The sequence below is a fragment of the Gigantopelta aegis genome, chromosome 3, assembly GCF_016097555.1.
Source record: "Gigantopelta aegis isolate Gae_Host chromosome 3, Gae_host_genome, whole genome shotgun sequence".
NCBI lineage: Eukaryota > Metazoa > Mollusca > Gastropoda > Neomphalida > Peltospiridae > Gigantopelta > Gigantopelta aegis.
The window spans coordinates 47642252-47654601 of record NC_054701.1 but is presented as its reverse complement, the minus strand read 5'-3'; positions in this window follow the sequence as shown (position 1 = coordinate 47654601).

The following is a 12350-nucleotide window of genomic DNA, read 5'->3' as shown; positions in this document are numbered from 1 at the left end:
ACGTTATCTCACAATGTGACATACGATTTTGTTATTAAACTCCGTTATCTCTCACAGGTATGTAATAAAGACCTGTATTACTTTTCTGACAGCCATGGTGTCAATTTTCTCATTTAGCTCTATTTCTCATGGACTCTTTTTAAGTCCTACATAACTGAAAGTTGGTTCATGGTTACATCTAAAGTCTGAACCAAATATTATTGTTAATAATTACGATAAATTACTCTCCTACCTTTAATTACAATTACATTTCCCCCAAATTGTGTCCAGACACAAGTTGTGAACAAACCATTACAGTGACACAGATTCCACATATGAGACTGTAACGATGTTACCAGTATTAACTTCGCTGAGATCGCATAGGCCAAAATACATGCAATTTTCTGCCATCTGCCATTTTACTTTTTCATGGAATACTCTTCATGAGGGGTGAAAGCCTCCAAAGTATGTGACATAATATAAAATCAATGTTCTCTATTGGTATCTTTAAACAAAACAAATTAAATTTTTTTAATATGATGTCATCACGTTTGCTTTTATATCGTAACATGTTATGACGTTGTTAGATTAAGTCATATCCTTTCAACCCTCTTAGAGAGTATTCCATAAAAAGTCAAAATGGCAGCCGGCATAAAATTACGTTTTTTGCCCTATGCGATCTCAGCGAAGTCGATATAGGTGACATAGTTATCATCTAGTATGTGGAATCTGTGTCATTGTAATGGTTTTTTCAAGATTTCTGTCTGGACAAAATGTGGGTAAAATCTTATGAAAAATAAAGGTAAGAGAGCAGTTTATTGTAGTTGTTATCAATTTGGTTTGGACTTTACATGTATGAATGCTCATCTACATGACAGCATACAATGTGCCTTTCACTTAATAACACTGTGTATGTGATGACACGCAGCGTGCCACTATTACTTTGACATCATGAAAAAATTCAGTTCATGACATCATTCCAGCAGACATGAAAAGTTTAAAAAAAATAATTTTTTTTTTTTTTTTTTTTTTTTTTAAACTGAATTTTAAAAAAAGAGTTTAATTTAATTAAAAACCACAAAAAAAAACAAAATATGCATGGATACAACTATTGGTGACACTGAATAAGTTTATGGCAGGTAAGATATTTAATTCCTCGAATGTCTCATTGTTTTTTCCTAACTGGCCTCGGTGGCGTCGTGGCAGGCCATCGGTCTACAGGCTGGTAGGTACTGGGTTCGGATCCCAGTCGAGGCATGGGATTTTTAATCCAGATACCGACTCCAAACCCTGAGTGAGTGCTCCGCAAGGCTCAGTGGGTAGGTGTAAACCACTTGCACCGACCAGTGATCCATAACTGGTTCAACAAAGGCCATGGTTTGTGCTATCCTGCCTGTGGGAAGCGCAAATAAAAGATCCCTTGCTGCTAATCGGAAGAGTAGCCCATGTAGTGGCGACAGCGGGTTTCCTCTTAGAATCTGTGTGGTCCTTAACCATATGTCTGACGCCATATAACCGTAAATAAAATGTGTTGAGTGCGTCGTTAAATAAACATTTCTTTCTTTTCTTTCTTTCACCAAAATTAAATAACCTCAGTCTGTTCAATATATTTATATACACAAATATTCTCCACAAACTAAGGCCACAGAAAAACTAGTTTCCCTTTCTTGAAATCCTAATAAAACTTATTTGACTTGACTTGCCAGTTTGTGACTTTATACTAGTCAATGAAAATCTGATTTTTGTAAAGTAGACATTTAATCAAACACTGGTAACCTTGAGCCAAGATGGGATCAAATATACGGCGTAATATTTTTTTGATCTTTGCACAGTGTGCAGATTGCTTCTACAGCTACTGATTGGCTGGCTTAAAAATGACGACGTTTGGTTGCTTGCTTGCTATAGCCAGAACTTCACTTTCATTCATATAATGTTTCCATTCATGAGTCGGATTACACATACGTTATATGATCTACGAAGATTTACAGAAATATTTTGACTAATTTGTTTCATAAACATAAAATGGTATATTTTCATAAGCAGTGGCTTTAGTAGCATAGAAAATTTATTAATGATAGATTGAGATTATCAAATATAACAGATTACCTTTGACAAGGGTAAGCGTACTCTTTCCAAGGTACCACGGATAAGAGTGGGCTCCTCTCGGTAACAAGAATGGGCCCTATCCCACTGTCATTCATACTTCACAATATGTAATGACCCCTGAAAATATGTGCTGCCCAAACCTGTGATCCACCCTCACCTCCCAGATCCCACCCCACCAAACCAAGAGAAGTTGCGACGTTTTTATTACAACACAAAATAACACATTGACAAATACATTGGTTACTCATTAACACTGTTTTTTTAATAAATAGCCCAGCTCCCTTCAAAACGTAACAACAAAGTATTTAATTTCCGTACGTATATAAACGATGACATCAAATATTTGACGTCATTGAATATAAATATCAACAGTTGAGTGGTCTCCCTTGACCTATGAGCTATGCAAATAACCTACACAGTAAACCGTACTTACATTAAAAACAGTTATTTTGCAATGGAAAGAAAAAAAGAAAGAAATGTTTTATTTAATGACACACACAACACATTTTATTTACAGTTGTATGGCATCAGACATGGTTAAGGACCACATAGATTTTGAGAGGAAACCTGCTGTCGCCACTACATGGGCTACTCTTTCTGATTAGCAGCAAGGGATCTTTTATTTGTGCTTCCCACAGGCAGGATAGCACAAACCATGGCCTTTGTTGAACCAGTTATAGATCACTGGTCGGTGCAAGTGGTTTACACCCACCCATTGAGCCTTGCGGAGCACTCACTCAGGGTTTGGAGTCGGTATCTGGATTAAAAATCCCATGCCTCGACTGGGATCCGAACCCAGTACCTACCAGCCTGTAGACGGATGGCCTAACCATGATGCCACCGAGGCCGGTTTGCAATGGCTGCAATAACTGCCATTAATGATAAGATTGAGATTATCAAATATAACAATAGAAAACAAACACTGTAATTGTTTTGGAATAATATGGCCGCAACTACATACCCCATTTTTTCAGGATCCGGGAGATGTACTGAAAACCGATTGTATTGGGCTATCGGTGTCCCCACGGTACAATGGGTAACAAAACTTCTGCCTGAGTCCCACAGATCAGAATGAGGACCACAGACCAGTCGTAGTTACACACGCTTTCAATTTATTAACCTGCCTCACTGGTATTACCTTTGACAAGAGTAAGCGAACTCCGCCAAATGAGGGGATCTATAGCCACTCGCCTCCAAATTATAACATTGCCCACATATTTAAATTATTAGGCTCCATGGCCACTCGCCACCGAATTTATAACAAGTTAAACTGGAAATACATTTCCTGAATCCCCAGCAAACATTACCAAAGCTGCATGAATGGAATTAAGAAATGCTGCATTTCTCAGAAAAAGTAATGTTAGGGCATTTAATAACATAACCGCCATTAAGGAATACAAACTTTTCTATGACCTTGTTGACACGTTTTCGAATTTTGTCAACTGCAACTGCACCATGCCAATAAAGGTGGGGGAGCATGTGGGACCAGATGATATGCACCCCCGGGACGAATGCCATAAGGTGATAAAATGAACATTTGATATTGTTAAACAACTCTACTGCTTTGACTGAGGTTAAATCATTGGAGCATAAATGTACAAGAACGTACTCTGCTGCAGGATGATAATAAACTAAATTTTGGATATAGCTATCAAATTCCTGCCAACGTGTACCTCTCTTACATTTCCAGAACACCCTGGAACCTAGATCAAACTGTGACCGTGAGGCAGCAAAGCGACCAGCCCAGTAAGGTATTGACGAACCGACAATCCATATGATCGACTCATTCCCTGTAAAACTTAAATGAACAGTAAACAAACAATTATGATCCAATTCAAGGGTTAAGTAATCAATAGGGCTTCTAGATTATGGTAGCCCCACTCCCATGGCTAGTGATATTCATTGTTGGGTTAGTAAATAACTACTATTGCCATGCCCGATGGCTAGTGAATGTCTTTTGTCAAATGTTGCAGTTAAGTCTATTTTGTAAATATTAATATCCTGCCCACATCTCTATCTCTCTCTTTAGGTAACGTATTTGATAATTATTACTAGTATTTAGTAAAATTGTATTAACTTTAAGTGAAGTAGGGCTAGTGAATTCTTAATCATGGCTAGTGAATTTCTAAAATCAATGATCCCATGGCTAGTGGATTTTATAAACATTCTAGAAGTCCTGTAATCAATAGAAAATAAGTACCTTATTGCCTGTGCCTATAGGCGTTACATGGTAAACTATAGATGTACAATGATAATGTTGGGTAATATGTTCAATAATAATCATGTATTTATTATAAATTGTTGTTAAATATTCACTGAATCATTTGCTTTGATATGTAACATGTTGGAAAGTGGCAATCTAATGTACCTTTCAAAGATGAACTTTTCCAACGACCCCATGTTTTAATGGTTTCATCGGGAATTTTTCACATTGCACACTCAGTTGCTGCACCAATTTGAATGAGTGTGATTTGAAATGTCCCGTCTGAATTCCGCAAAATTTTAATGCTTTTTGCAGAACTGCAGAAAATTAGTACTTTGTAAGTTTCAAATAGATCACGATGAGACAAGATGTGTGTCCATGCTCTCTCGAGTTACCCCCCCACCTGGGGGGACTGATGATCTCTTATGGAGCTTTGCTAGAGTACTGGATTACATACACCAGGTCACGGGCAACTGTGACCTTGGTGTACGGAGACCCGGTACCACCGAAGAAAGGAAGGTGGAGGAAGAGGAGACATGCGCCAGGGAAGGCTCAGGGGGAGACAAAACCGGCGGCTAAACCGCCGGCAGCGGCTCCTTCTGCTTCGCCACCCATCACCGCCCCCCGTAAGAAGACTGGACTAGAAGAGGCACCAGCCCCGGACATCCCGTCTTCTACGATGGAACCAGTTGGACCAACTCCACAGGCCATGACTTCAGCGCCTCTGGTTGTGCAGCCGATTATACAGGCAGCACCCGTTGAGGCGCAGGCCCGAAAACTGGCTATTGTGAAACGGAAGGCAACCACTCCCCCGAGTGGCCAACCAGACAAGCCAAGCCAACCGTTTCAACCGCCGAAACCCCACGAGCCACAAACCCAACAGTGGACTCTTCAGGCGGGTAAACTACAACAGCGGTATGCCAACCTCATCCGGATGAACATAGAGGTCGTCACCAAACTATACATGACCCCCAGACAAAAAACCTGGGTCAAGCTTCCAAGGAGCCCGGAAGGAGAGTTAGCTATCAGCAAAACCCTTCTGAGTGATAAAGAGGAGGTGTGTATACTGACCATACGCCAAGCCGAAATATACCATCAGGGAATGCTACTAAAAGAAATGGACAACCCGACGATACATCGCATCGTGAAGACAATATCGGGGGCCAACTACCGTCCATTGGTCAGGCAGTTAGCAGTCAGCCCATACCGGCCCTTCTTTACAGACATCGACTCCTCCAACTTCATCGGCTCACCCTAGACGCCAACCTTTGCTAGGACAGGTAACAACCTCCTTTTTGGGCTAGTTGGACTTTAAACACTTTCGATCGAGTTCAAAATTCTTATGTTTAATTTTTTTCATAAATAGTCTGATGCATTTTACTTTGGCGCCCGATCAATTGCTCAAAATCACCTTAAAAACCTTTTGGCTGAGCAGTCTTAACTACTTTGGGTCAAATTTTAGAGTCCAGACATGTTTTTGGATGCAGTTACTCTTTGTAGACTTAGGTATTTGCCAGGCTTCACTGAGGAATCGAAATTCAGCCAATCAGAGCACGGCTCCCACTCAGTGTTACTTCAAGTTTGCGAAGTGTCTGCTATTCGGTCCGCGCTCGCGCTTGACCGCACTAAATGGCTTTTTTCCAAAACCTGCCCACTTCAAACTCAATCCCCCCCCCGCTCCGGAGTTGGTCACTGGCGATGTCAGAGGCCAAGTCCGTAGTGGGCATGCCTAAACCTTTTTGGATAGGGGCACTTTAATAGAATTCCCATTCCCATTCCTTGTAAGTGGTGTTCAATCAAAATGCACATAAAGCTGTGGATTTTCAGCCCCTTTGTGCTCCATGAGGAAGCTATATAAAGCTGAAAAAGGGCACACCAAAGTATTTTCTCCAGTGCCTATTTTGAGGGTGGTGGAATATCTCCTTTGGTCTGTTTTTGATTCCCTTAGAATCAAATTTATGTATCTTTGGTGATGGCCTTTAATTGAAATGTCACTTAACTTCACTGGTCTTGTCCCTATATGTTTTTTGCTTCTTATAGTTAACTCCCCCCACCCTAAGAAATCCATGAAAAGCCGATTTGAATAAAGCTGCTTCGTAAACTGATGAGCAAACTTTGGGATGGACTGTTGTCAACTGTTGTAATAATAAATAAGTTTTTAATAAATAGCCCAGCTCCCTTCAAAACGTAACGACAAAGTATTTAATTTCCGTACATATATAAACAATGACCTCAAATATTTGACGTCATTGAATATAAATGTCAACATGGCCGAGTGGTCTCTCTTGACCTATGAGCTATGCAAATAACCTACACAGTAAACCGTACTTACATTAAAAACAGTTATTTTGCAATGGCTGCAATAACTGCCATTATTTTATAATGCAGCCACAGTCGTATTATTTTGTACTGTAAACACTTGGCTGTAATAAGAATGTAATTATGCCATGATGTAATGGCTTTGTTGGAGACAGAGGAATTTTTACATTAAAAATCAGTTAAAAGTGACATTGGGTAATAAAGAGAACGAATGTTGTAAAACCCTCGCCAAAGATTTGGATTTACAACATACATTCACTAGGGACAGATAATTCATAATTCCTCGTTGCTAGTTATTCTGTAAATCTTCGAGATATTCTAAATGAATTCAGGGCTAGTTCTGGGTGAGCAGAAAATTTCACCAAATTATTTATTGAACTTCAAAAATTGCTGAAACCCAGATATTTTCAAACAAAATGTTAAACATTGCATGAAATTATTTTGCCAAATTAAAATAAAATTCGACATTTGCTTTTAAAATATGCCAATTGCACGTGCCAGGCCTAACCCTGTAATTGTCACCACAATGACACTAAATGGACAACATTCTGTCAAATTCATATGTGGACCGAGGCAGCAGTTGTTTTGCCTGAATAATAAAAACACTGATTACTGTATACATATTTTATCATTTTATTTTCATCACAATGTAATTAATCCATTTTTCATTAAGCAAAACAATCTCCAGGATTCTCAAATATAAATTGCTGGTACGTCAAAGGCATGTACTGTCCTGTCTATAGAGATGCATATTTTTTTTGATTTATCCAGAATTTCTGCTTTTTAACTATCTGTACAGTCGGGGCTAGCTCTGGGTAAACACAAAATTTCGCCAAATTATAAATTAAACTTCAAAAATGGCAGAAAACCAGATATTTTCTAATAAAATGTAGTAAAATTATTTTGCCAACTTAAAATAAAATTCGCCAATTGTTTTTAAAATTTGCAGTTGGCGAATTTGGCGACTGTCAGTGCTAGCCCTGATCGTGTTTCCTGGGGTTTTTTTTGCTATTTATTTGATATTTTACATACATTGAGAATGGGGGCAGCCAATTTAGACAATTGTGCAACCCTGACCCTCAGGCTCATCTCTGTGTCTTGTTACTATTCAAAAGTAGTATCCTATGTGGTGGCAACAGGTTTCTGGTCTCACGCTCTTAGACAAAATGTTGAAATAACCTTAGGTCTCACTACACAGATCACTTCCGGGTGACAGTTCATTCATCACGGTCCACTATAGTTCCTAATTGGGACACATGTTATGGGTCACATATTCACTTCTATCAAATGGTGAAGAATTAAAACAATATGTATGTTTAATGGTAAGCCTTCTGGCTGTATTTTGCCCATGTTATTTTGTAATATTGTGCATTGACCTTTTGGGACATGGGTATATAGCGCAAATGACAGCCGGAGTGAATCGGTTAATGAACCACCTATTCGGACTTGTACTACAGCCAGATGCGGTCATATAGCAAAAAACTGAGACGGAAATGTTCTCAATTTTGGAGTGAAAATAAATGCTTATATAATGTATGTTTGCAATGGTGTATGTTGTTAGTGCCAACGAGAACCCGTTCTATGGGCAATCTTCGCTTGAAGTTGGGCAGTTTAACATGGGTTTCAATGGCAGATGACATCTGTGTAGTGAGACCTTATGTTAGACACCAAATAATTATAGTCCGTCCCATCTTCCTACAAAAATGTTTTTTTATAAATAATTTCAGGTTGGTTTGACGTAAGAAGAAAAGTAAGTGTTTTGGAAATAATAATAAAAAACCCCCAACTATTTTTGTGTGCATTTAGAAATCAATTGGCTCAGAAATAAATAACTGAGTAAATTCCATAATATGAAAAAAGGCGTTCCCGTGGGAAGGACTATAGTTTATAATTTGCTGAAGTGTCAAACATATTTTCCTTTTCTTTGTTGAACTAATAAATTAATAACACTTTCATCCATTATCATATCATACAGACATGCTTCCCACATGAACTTCAGTAATAATGGCTTTTATGTTTCACACATAACAGACAACAACGTTTTACACTCTAGTGCAGAAACAGTTTCCGACATTTTCGCTAATGGACCAATCGCCATCAAGATAACAGTTCTTGTCTCAGTGTTTTGTCTGTCAGAATGGTATTGGATATATTAGTTTCTTCTGCTATGATGGCCACTCCTCCTTGTGATCCTGACACATCAACATCATCATCGTCGTCATCATCATCATCAAGTTGGCACAGGAGGTTATCATTTTCATAGGTTGGAAAATAATACCTGCAGAAAAAAGAAGTTTTAAATACAGTGTATATGAATGCCTCTCATTTCCTATTATATGTACAGTTTCAGTAATTGGTATACACTACTGTTTATGTCTATATATATATATTACTCACCTCGGTGGATCCATTCAATTGATTGTTTTTTCCCCCATTCCAACCTAGTGTGCCACAACTGTGGGAAAGTGCATATAAAAGATCCTTTGCTACTGATGAAAACATGTAGTGGGTTTCCTCTGATGCCTACGAGTCAGAATTACCAACTGTTTGACACCCAATAGCTGATGATTAATTAATCAATGTGCAGCAAATATTGACTGCAACCTGAACCCTCATCCACAGTATCAGAAAGTTTATCATGTTACTAGCAGTCAATACAGCAGTACTGACATTCAGTTCCTACAGTCCATCTCTGAATTGTATACAGGCATAACTACTCTTAATAGTGAATTAAATTTGGTCTCAAATAGCACCTGTTACCCTATTTCTTTTCAGTTGGTATTTTACATGACCCATTGTGTAATTAGAGAAAATAAGCATTCTGAGAGTACTGCTAAAGCTATACATGCCCCCCTACTGAGCCCAACAAAATTTCATATCTCCTAAATTCAAGGGCCATAACTGTGAAAAATGGGTTAAATGCCATGAAAATCAAACTTGATCTGCCACAAAACATGATAAAGCTATAAACAAAAATTCAGCTCGATATGTTGAGGCATTGCAAAAATATATACAGATGTACAGACTACAGATCCATATTTCCTATATGGAAATAGGAATTTCCACACTGGAATTGTTTTTTTCCATATCTCCTATATTCAAGGGCTAGAACACTATAAAAAGTAGATAAATCGCCATGAAAGTCAAACTTTATTTGTAACAGTACATGATGAAGCTATACACAAAATTCAAGGCATTGTAAAAAAAAACATTCGGAAAACTATGTGAGACAGATAGACGGACGGACGGACAGACAGACGGACAAACAGAAGGACGGAGATGAGACCTATAGTCCCATCCGGATGGACCGGTAGGGGACTGGTAAGAAATGCAAATTGACTCTGGCTGGTCCTAGACTGATGTCTGGTATTTACCCGACTGTATTATTACAGAAAGTAAGAATTACAAAATGACTGCTCCGTGTTCAAGTAAATGTACCGTGGCTGGCCCCAGATGGACATGGCTGGTAGTTATTTGACTGTATGATTACAGAAAGTAAGAATTACAAAATGACTGCTCCGTGTTCAAGTAAATGTACCGTGGCTGGCCCCAGATGGACATGGCTGGTATTTACTTGACTGTATGATTACAGAAAGTAAGAATTACAAAATGACTGCTCCGTGTTCAAGTAAATGTACCGTGGCTGGCCCCAGATGGACATGGCTGGTATTTACTTGACTGTATGATTACAGAAAGTAAGAATTACAAAATGACTGCTCCGTGTTCAAGTAAATGTACCGTGGCTGGCCCCAGATGGACATGGCTGGTAGTTATTTGACTGTATGATTACAGAAAGTAAGAATTACAAAATGACTGCTCCGTGTTCAAGTAAATGTACCGTGGCTGGCCCCAGATGGACATGGCTGGTAGTTATTTGACTGTATGATTACAGAAAGTAAGAATTACAAAATGACTGCTCCGTGTTCAAGTAAATGTACCGTGGCTGGCCCCAGATGGACATGGCTGGTAGTTATTTGACTGTATGATTACAGAAAGTAAGAATTACAAAATGACTGCTCCGTGTTCAAGTAAATGTACCGTGGCTGGCCCCAGATGGACATGGCTGGTAGTTATTTGACTGTATGATTACAGAAAGTAAGAATTACAAAATGACTGCTCCGTGTTCAAGTAAATGTACCGTGGCTGGCCCCAGATGGACATGGCTGGTATTTACTTGACTGTATGATTACAGAAAGTAAGAATTACAAAATGACTGCTCCGTGTTCAAGTAAATGTACCGTGGCTGGCCCCAGATGGACATGGCTGGTATTTATTTGACTGTATGATTACAGAAAGTAAGAATTACAAAATGACTGCTCCGTGTTCAAGTAAATGTACCGTGGCTGGCCCCAGATGGACATGGCTGGTATTTATTTGACTGTATGATTACAGAAAGTAAGAATTACAAAATGACTGCTCCGTGTTCAAGTAAATGTACCGTGGCTGGCCCCAGATGGACATGGCTGGTAGTTATTTGACTGTATGATTACAGAAAGTAAGAATTACAAAATGACTGCTCCGTGTTCAAGTAAATGTACCGTGGCTGGCCCCAGATGGACATGGCTGGTATTTATTTGACTGTATGATTACAGAAAGTAAGAATTACAAAATGACTGCTCCGTGTTCAAGTAAATGTACCGTGGCTGGCCCCAGATGGACATGGCTGGTATTTATTTGACTGTATGATTACAGAAAGTAAGAATTACAAAATGACTGCTCCGTGTTCAAGTAAATGTACCGTGGCTGGCCCCAGATGGACATGGCTGGTATTTATTTGACTGTATGATTACAGAAAGTAAGAATTACAAAATGACTGCTCCGTGTTCAAGTAAATGTACCGTGGCTGGCCCCAGATGGACATATATGGCTGGTAGTTATTTGACTGTATGATTACAGAAAGTAAGAATTACAAATGACTGCTCCGTGTTCAAGTAAATGTACCGTGGCTGGCCCCAGATGGACATGGCTGGTATTTATTTGACTGTATGATTACAGAAAGTAAGAATTACAAAATGACTGCTCCGTGTTCAAGTAAATGTACCGTGGCTGGCCCCAGATGGACATGGCTGGTATTTATTTGACTGTATGATTACAGAAAGTAAGAATTACAAAATGACTGCTCCGTGTTCAAGTAAATGTACCGTGGCTGGCCCCAGATGGACATGGCTGGTAGTTATTTGACTGTATGATTACAGAAAGTAAGAATTACAAAATGACTGCTCCGTGTTCAAGTAAATGTACCGTGGCTGGCCCCAGATGGACATGGCTGGTAGTTATTTGACTGTATGATTACAGAAAGTAAGAATTACAAAATGACTGCTCCGTGTTCAAGTAAATGTACCGTGGCTGGCCCCAGATGGACATGGCTGGTATTTATTTGACTGTATGATTACAGAAAGTAAGAATTACAAATGACTGCTCCGTGTTCAAGTAAATGTACCGTGGCTGGCCCCAGATGGACATGGCTGGTATTTACTTGACTGTATGATTACAGAAAGTAAGAATTACAAAATGACTGCTCCGTGTTCAAGTAAATGTACCGTGGCTGGCCCCAGATGGACATGGCTGGTAGTTATTTGACTGTATGATTACAGAAAGTAAGAATTACAAAATGACTGCTCCGTGTTCAAGTAAATGTACCGTGGCTGGCCCCAGATGGACATGGCTGGTATTTATTTGACTGTATGATTACAGAAAGTAAGAATTACAAAATGACTGCTCCGTGTTCAAGTAAATGTACCGT